The sequence below is a fragment of the Arachis ipaensis genome, chromosome B4 (genome assembly GCF_059453495.1).
Source record: "Arachis ipaensis isolate K30076 ecotype BB chromosome B4, ASM5945349v1, whole genome shotgun sequence".
NCBI classification, from domain to species: Eukaryota; Viridiplantae; Streptophyta; class Magnoliopsida; order Fabales; family Fabaceae; genus Arachis; species Arachis ipaensis.
The window spans coordinates 121,585,726-121,594,678 of NC_142439.1; the positions used below are offsets into that span (position 1 = coordinate 121,585,726).

General features: G+C 37.0%; 1 non-coding gene across 1 annotated transcript; it reads right to left on the reverse strand.

The window, feature by feature from the left end:
• Positions 1-8,584: 8,584 nt before the first annotated feature.
• LOC148569014 (small nucleolar RNA R71) lies at positions 8,585-8,692 on the reverse strand. Its single transcript, XR_015882488.1, has one exon. It is a non-coding gene; the product is annotated as a small nucleolar RNA R71 (small nucleolar RNA).
• Positions 8,693-8,953: the final 261 nt, after the last annotated feature.

Consider the following 8,953-nt stretch of genomic DNA (forward strand, 5'->3'; position numbering starts at 1 on the left):
GGACCTCAACATGAGCATGAGGAGATTCCTCACCATGAAATCCCTGAGATGCCTCAAGGGATGCACTTCCCTCCACAAAACTATTGGGAACAAATCAACACTTTCCTAGGAGAATTAAGTTTCAACATGGGACAACTAAGGGTGGAGCACCAAGAGCACTCCATCATCCTCCATGAAATTAGAAAAAATCAAAGAGCAATGAGGGAGGAGCAAGAAAGACAAGGAAGAGACATAGAGGAGCTCAAGAGCACCATTAGTTCTTCAAGAAGAGGAAGACGCCACCCTTACTAAGGTGGACTCATTCCTTAATCTCCTTGTTTATTTATTTTCCTATTTTTCGATTTTTAAGCTTTATGATTATTTATATTTGTGTCTTATTACATGATCATTAGTGTCTAAGTGTCTATGCCTTAAAGTTATGAATATGAATCCATCACCTCTCTTGAATGAAAAATGTTTTAATTACAAAAGAACAAGAAGTACATGGTTTCGAATTCATCCTTGAAACTAGTTTAATTATTTTGATGTGGTGGCAACACTTTTTATTTTCTGAATGAATGCTTAAACAGTGCATATGTCTTTTGAAGTTGATGTTTATGAATGTTAAATATGTTGGCTCTTGAAAGAATGATTAAAAAGGAGACATATTATTTGATAATCTAAAAAATCATAAAAATAATTCTTGAAGCAAGAAAAAGCAGTGAATACAAAAGCCTGCAGAAAAAAAAAAGAAAAAAAATGGCGAAAAAAAAGAAAAGAAAAAGAAAAAGCAAGCAGAAAAAGCCAAAAGCTCTTTAAACCAAAAGGCAAGAGCAAAAAAAGCCAATAGCCCTTAAAACCAAAAGGCAAGGGTAAATAAAAAGGATCCAAGGCTTTGAGCATCAGTGGATAGGAGGGCCTAAAGGAATAAAATCATGGCCTAAGCGGCTAAACCAAGCTGTCCCTAACCATGTGCTTGTGGCGTGTAGGTGTCAAGTGAAAACTTGAGACTGAGCGGTTAAAGTCAAGGTCCAAAGCAAAAAATGAGTGTGCTTAAGAACCCTGGACACCTCTAATTGGGGACTTTAGCAACGCTGAGTCACAATCTGAAAAGGTTCAGCCAATTATGTGTCTGTGGCATTTATGTATCCGGTGGTAATACTGGAAAATAAAGTGCTTAGGGCTACGGCCAAGACTCATAAAGTAGCTGTGTTCAAGAATCAACATACTGAACTAGGAGAATCAATAACACTATCTGAACTCTGAGTTCCTATAGATGCCAATCATTCTGAACTTCAATGGATAAAGTGAGATGCCAAAACTATTCAAGAGGCAAAAAGCAACAACTCCCGCCCATCTGATTGGAGCTAAGTTTCACTGATATTTTGGAATCTATAGTATATTCTCTTCTTTTTATCCTATTTGATTTTTAGTTTCTTGGGGACAAGCAACAATTTAAGTTTGGTGTTGTGATGAGCGGATAATTTATACGCTTTTTGGCATTGTTTTTACATAGTTTTCAGTATAATTTAGCTAGTTTTTAGTATATTTTATTAGTTTTTAACTAAAATTCACATTTCTGGACTTTACTATGAGTTTGTGTGTTTTTCTATGATTTCAGGTATTTTCTGGCTAAAATTGAGGGACTTGAACAAAAATCAAATTCAGAGGTTGAAGAAGGACTGCAGAAGCTGTTGGATTCTGACCTCCCTACACTCAAAGTGGATTTTCTGGAGCTACAGAACTCCAAATGGCGAGCTCTCAATTGCGTTGGAAAGTAGACATCCAGAGATTTCCAGCAATATATAATAGTTTATACTTTGCCCGAGTTTAGACGATGCAAACTGGCATTGAACGCCAGTTCCATGCTGCATTCTGGAGTCAAACGCCAGAAACAGGTTGCAAAGTGGAGTTAAACGCCAGAAACAAGTTACAAACTGGCGTTCAACTCCAAGAGAAGCCTCTACACGTGTAAAGCTCAATGTTCAGCCCAATCACACACCAAGTGGGCCCCAGAAGTAGATTTCTGCATCATTTACTTATCTCTGTAAACCTTAGTAACTAGTTTAGTATAAATAGGACTTTTTACTATTGTATTTACAATCTTTGGATTATCTTTTGATCCTTTGATCACGTTTTGGGGGCTGGCCATTCGGCCATGCCTGAACCTTCATCACTTATGTATTTTCAACGGTAGAGTTTCTACACACCATAGATTAAGGTGTGGAGCTATGCTGTCCCTCATGAATTAATACAAAGTACTACTGTTTTTCTATTCAATTCAAGCTTATTCCTATTCTAAGATATCCATTCGCACCCAAGAACATGATGAATGTGATGATTATGTGACGCTCATCATCATTCTCACCTATGAACGCTGACAAACACTTCCGTTCTACATGCAAACAAGCTAGAATGAGTATCTCTTAGATATCTAATATAGGGACCGAGTCCGAGATATTAGAATCTTCGTGGTATAAGTTAGAACCCATGGATGGCCATTCTTGAGATCCGGAAAGTCTAAACCTTGTCTATGGTATTCCGAGTAGGATCTGGGAAGGGATGGCTGTGACAAGCTTCAAACTCGCAAGTGCTGGGCGTAGTGACAGACGCAAAAGGATAGTAAATCCTATTCCAGTATGATCGAAAACCGACAGATGATTAGCCATGCAGTGACAACGCATTAACCATTTTCACAGAGAGGATGGGATGTAGCCATTGACAACGGTGATGCCCTACATAAAGCTTGCCATGGAAAGGAGTAGGAATGATTGGATGAAAGCAGTAAGAAAGCAGAGGTTCAGAGGAATGAAAGGCATCTCTATATGCTTATCTGAAATTCTCACCAATGAATTACATAAGTATCTCTATCCTAGTTTATATTTCAATTATGTTTTAATTATCAAATCTCCATAACTATCTGAATCCGCCTGACTGAGATTTACAAGGTGACCATAGCTTGCTTCAAGCCGACAATCTCCGTGGGATCGACCCTTACTCACGTAAGGTTTATTACTTGGACGACCCAGTGCACTTGCTGGTTAGTTGTACGAATTTGTGAAACAGAATTAAGAACATGAACGGGCGTATTGAGTTTTTAGCGCCATTACCAAGGAAGGAATAATCATGATTTTGCACACCAGTCACTCCCAATTCATTACTGCCTCCACCTTAGATGAATCTACTGCTATCCCCTGTTTACTCACCACGTGACCCAGAAATTTTACCTCACGCTTCCAGAATTCACATTTAGACAGTTTCGCATAGAGTTTCTATTCCTTTAGTATCTGCAACATGGTCCTTAAGTGATCTGCATGCTCTTCTTCAGTCTTGGAGTAAATCAGTATGTCGTCAATGAAGACAACAATGAATTTATCTAGAAACAGACGAAAAACTCTGTTCATATAATCCATAGACACTGCAGGAGAGTTTGTCAACCCAAAAGACATTACAGTGTACTCATAATGATCATAACGAGTCCTGAAAGCGGTCTTAGGGATATCTTCACCCCTCACCCTTATCTGGTGATAACTGGATTGCAAATCGATATTGGAGAAGACCCCAGCTCCTTATAACTGATCCATGAGATCGTCAATCCTCGACAGTGGGTCCTTATTCTTTATTGTGACATTGTTCAGCTGCTTGTAATCCACACAGAGCCGCACACTCCCGTCTTTCTTCATTACCAGTAACACTGGCGCACCCCACAGAAAAATACCTGGTCGGATAAAGTTCTTACCCAACAGATCCTCTAACTGAGACTTTAGCTCGGCCATCTCTAATGGTGACATCCTATAAGGAGCACTCGAGATTGGTCTAGCCCCAGGCACTAACTCAATGGCAAACTCAACCTCTCGGTTAGGTGGAAATTCATCAATATTATCAGGAAACACCTCCGGAAACTCGCACACAACCAGAATTTGCTCCAATCTTTGATCATCACCCGAAACACCCGCAGTTAACAACACGATACCCTGACATTCGGTCCCAGAATAATTCCCCATCATAGAATTCAAGTAATAACTATTCACTACAACCGGTCCTTCTATATCTTCAGGCATAAATATCACCAATTTTGCAAAACAATCGAGCAGGACATGGTTCTCAGATAACCAGTCCAATCCCAAGATAAGATCAAGACCGATCATCGGCAAGCAGATTAAATTATGGACAAAATCACATTGCTGGACCCTAAATGAAACTTGTGGACATCCTAGCCTAGTTACCATGGCTTCATGGGTGGCATTATACACCTTTAGGTCGTAACCTAAAACTACAATCTTCAATCCTAACTCACTAGCTTTTTCGAATGCAATGAATGAATGAGTTGCTCCTGAATCAAATAAAGCATTTAAAATTTGACCAGCCATTTCACAGTTACCTCAGATAAGTGTCTCGGATCCCTTGGCACCTACAGCTAAGGTGGTGAACACCCGACCAGTCTACTGTACTTTCCCTGCACCATGCTTCTGCTTCTCCGGATAGTTTGCGACTTTATGTCTTGCCTTACTACAATTATAGCACTAGCCCCATCTGGCCTTGCACGGAGCTCCCGGATGGTGACTTCCGCACCTAGCACAAGCTTGCTCGTTCTGAGGCTGCTTGATGAGCAGATAATTTTTACGCTTTTTGGCACTATTTTTACATAGTTTATAGTATGTTTTAGTTAGTTTTTACTATGTTTTTATTAGTATTTATGCAAAATTTACATTTCATGACTTTACTATGAGTTTGTGTGTTTTTTTGTGATTTCGGGTATTTTCTGGCTGAAATTGAGGGACCTGAGCAAAAATCTGATTCAGAGGCTGAAAAAGGACTGCAGATGCTGTTGGATTCTGACCTTCCTGCACTCAAAATGGATTTTCTGGAGCTATAGAAACCCAATTGGCACGCTCTCAATTGCGTTGGAAAGCAAACATCCTGGGCTTTCCATCAATATATAATAGTCCATACTTTGACCGAGTTTTGATAACGCAAACTGGCATTTCAACGCCCACTTTCTACCATATTCTGGCGTTAAACGCCAGAACTGGCATAAAAGCTGGAGTTAAATGCCCAAACTGGCACCAAAGCTTCAATGCTCAGCCCAAGCACACACCAAGTGGGCCCCGGAAGTGGATTTCTGCACTATCTGCACTTAGTTACTTATTTTCTGTAACCCTAGCTACTAGTTTAGTATAAAAACTACTTTTAGTGATTTATTTTATATCCTTGATCAGTTTTATGCTATCATAGATCATATTGTACACGTTTGGAGGCTGGCCTCACGGCCATGCTTGGACCTTCATCACTTATGTATTTTCAACGGTGGAGTTTCTACACCTCATAGATTAAGGTGTGGAGCTCTGCTGTTCCTCATGAATTAATACAAAGTACTATTGTTTTTCTATTCAATTCAAGCTTATTCTTATTCTAAGATATTCATTCACACCCAAGAACATGATGAATGTGATGATCAAGTGACGCTCATCACCATTCTCACTTATGAACGCGTGCCTGACAAACACTTCTGTTCTACATGAAAACAAGCTTGAATGCATATCTCTTGGCCTCCTGGTTCACGACGCATGGTTGCCTCTCCTGACAACAGAGCCCTCCATTCCGTGAGATCAGAGTCTTCGTGGTATAAGCTAGAATCAATTGGCAGCATTCTTGAGATCCAAAAAGTCTAAACCTTGTCTGTGGTATTCCGAGTAGGATCTGGGATGGGATGACTGTGACGAACTTCAAACTCGCGAGTGTTCGGCGTAGTGACAGACGCAAAAAGATCAATGGATCCTATTCCAACATGAGTGAGAACCGACAGATGATTAGCCGTGCGGTGACATCGTATTTGGACCATTTTCACTTAGAGGACGGATGGTAGCCATTGACAACAGTGATCCCCCAACATACAGCTTGCCATGGAAAGGAGTATGAATGATTAAATGAAGGCAGTAGGAAAGCAGAGATTCAGAAGGAGCAAAGCATCTCCATACGCTTATCTGAAATTCTCACCAATGAATTACATAAGTATCTCTATCTTATTTTCTATTTTAATTACATTTTAATTATCAAACCTCATAACCATTTGAATCCGCCTGACTGAGATTTACAAGGATGACCATAGCTTGCTTCAAGCCGACAATCTCCGTGGGATTGACCCTTACTCACGTAAGGTTTATTACTTGGACAACCCAGTGCACTTGCTGGTTAGTTGTGCGGAGGTGAAAAAGAATTGAGATTATGAACGTGCGTACCAAGTTGTTGGCGCAGTTGAGATCACAATTTCGTGCACCAAGTTTTTGGCGCCGTTGCCGGGGATTGTTCGAGTTTGGACAACTGACGGTTCATCTTGTTGCTCAGATTAGGTAATTTTATTTTATTTTTAAAGCTTTTTATTTTTGATAAATTTTCAAAAAAATAAATTATTCTATGTTCTTCAGAATTTTTAAGAATAAATTCTAGAGTTTCAGATGATGCTTTTATCATCACAGGAGCTAGTTGATTCCCATCAATTTAGCTGTTATATGTAATGTCCTGCTAAAGCTTGGCTAGCCATGTCTAATCTTTTTAGACTGAAGCTTTAGACTAACATTGCATGATTCCTGGAATTCGTATTAAAAATTTTTTAATTTCCTTATTTTCTCTTCCAAATTAATTTTCAAAAAATTCAAAAAAAAATTTCATAAAATCATAAAAACCAAAAATTTTGTGTTTCTTGTTTGAGTCTAGTGTCAAATTTTAAGTTTGGTGTCAATTGCATATTTTTTTATTATCTTAAAAATTTTCGAAAAAAAAATTCATGCATTGAGTTCTTCATGATCTTCAAGTTGTTCTTGATGATTTTCCTTATTTGATCTTTACATTTTCTTGTTTGGTGTCTTTTCTTGTTTTTCATATGCATTCTTGGATTATTAGTGTCTCTAGAATAAAAAATTTTTTGGTGTCTTGCATGTCTTTCTTTTCTTAAAAATTTTCAAAAATATGTTCTTGGTGTTCATCATGATCTTCAAAGTGTTCTTGGTGTTCATCTTGACATTCAAAGTGTTCTTGCATGCATCATGTGTTTTGATTCATAATTTTTATGTTTTGAGTCATTTAGTTGTTTTTCTCTCTCCTCATTAAAAATTCAAAAAATAAAAAATATATCTTTCCCTTATTCTTCTCATAAAATTTGAAATTTTGGATTTACTTAGTCAAAAATTTTTTAAATTTAGTTGTTCCTTATGAGTCAAGTCAAAATTTCAATTTAAAAATCCTATCTTTTCAAAACTTTTTCAAAAATCAAATCTTTTTCATTTTTTCTTAAAATTTTCAAAAATTTTAAAAATTGATTTTCAAAATCTTTTTCTTACTTTTATTCTATATTTTCGAAATTAATGCTAGCATTTAATGTTTTGATTCAAAAATTTCAAGTTGTTACTTGCCTATTAAGAAAGATTTAATCTTTAAACTCTAAGAATCATATCTTTTAGTTTCTTGCTAGTCAAGTAATCAACTTTAATTTCAAAAATCAAATCTTTTTAATTTCCTTTTCAAATCTTTTTCAAAATAATTTTCAATCATATCTTTTTCAAAATCAATTTCAAATTTTTTTTCTAACTCCTTATCTTTTCAAATATTGATTTTCAAATCTTTTTCAATTAACTACTTAACTTTTTGTTTGATTTTTAAAATTCTTATCTTTTTCAAAACCATCTAACTACTTTCCTCTCTCTAATTTTCGAAAATCATTAACTTCTTTTTCAAATTTTTTTTAATTAACTAATTGTTTTTAAATTTTAATTTTATTCTACTTCTTCCTCTAAATTCTAATTCTAACTAATAATTAAAATAAAAACAAAAATATTTTCCTTTTATTTTAATTTAAAATTTGAATTCTCTCTCTCTCATCTCTTTCTATTTTTTTATTTATTTACTAACACTTCTCTTCTTCTTATAATTCGAACCCTCTCTCCCTCTCTGTGTTCGAATTCTTCATCTTCTCTCTTCTTCATTCTACTCTTCTATTCTTCTACTCACATAAAGGAATCTCTATACCGTGACATAGAGGATTCCTATTCTTTTCTGTTCTCTTCTTTTTCATATGAGCAGGAGCAAGGATAAGAACATTCTTGTTGAAGCTGATCCGAAACCTGAAAGGACTCTAAAGAGGAAGCTAAGAGAAGCTAAAGCACAACACTCTGGAGAAGACCTGACAAAATTTTTCGAAAAAGAAGAGATGGCCGAACCCAATAACAATGGTGGAGATGCAAGGAAGATGCTTGATGACTTTATTGCACCCTCTTCTAACTTCTATGGAAGAAGCATCTCAATTCCTGCCATTTGAGCAAACAACTTTGAGCTTAAGCCTCAATTAGTTTCTCTAATGCAACAGAATTGCAAGTTTCATGGACTTCCATTGGAAGATCCCCATCAGTTCTTAGCTGAATTCTTGCAAATCTGTGACACTGTCAAGATCAATGGAGTTGATCCCAAGGTCTACAGGCTTATGCTTTTCCCTTTTGCTGTAAGAGACAGAGCTAGAACATGGTTGGATTCACAACCTAAGGAAAGCCTGAACTCTTGGGAAAAGCTGGTCAGTGCTTTCCTGGCCAAATTATTTCCACCTCAAAAGATGAGCAAGCTTAGAGTGAAAATTCAAACCGTCAGACAGAAAGAAGGTGAGTCCTTCTATGAAGCTTGGGAAAGATATAAGTAATTGATCAAAAGGTGTCCTTCTGACATGCTTCCAGATTGGAGCATCATATGTATATTCTATGATGGCCTGTCTGAGTTGTCAAAAATGTCATTGGACCATTCTGTAGGAGGATCTCTTCATCTAAAAACCCCTACAGAAGCTCAGGAACTCATTGAAATGGTTACAAATAACCAGTTCATGTACACCTCTGAGAGGAGTCCTGTGAACAATGGGACACCTCAGAAGAAGGGAGTTCTTGAAATTGATACTCTGAATGCCATATTGGCTCATAACAAAATATTAACTCAGCAA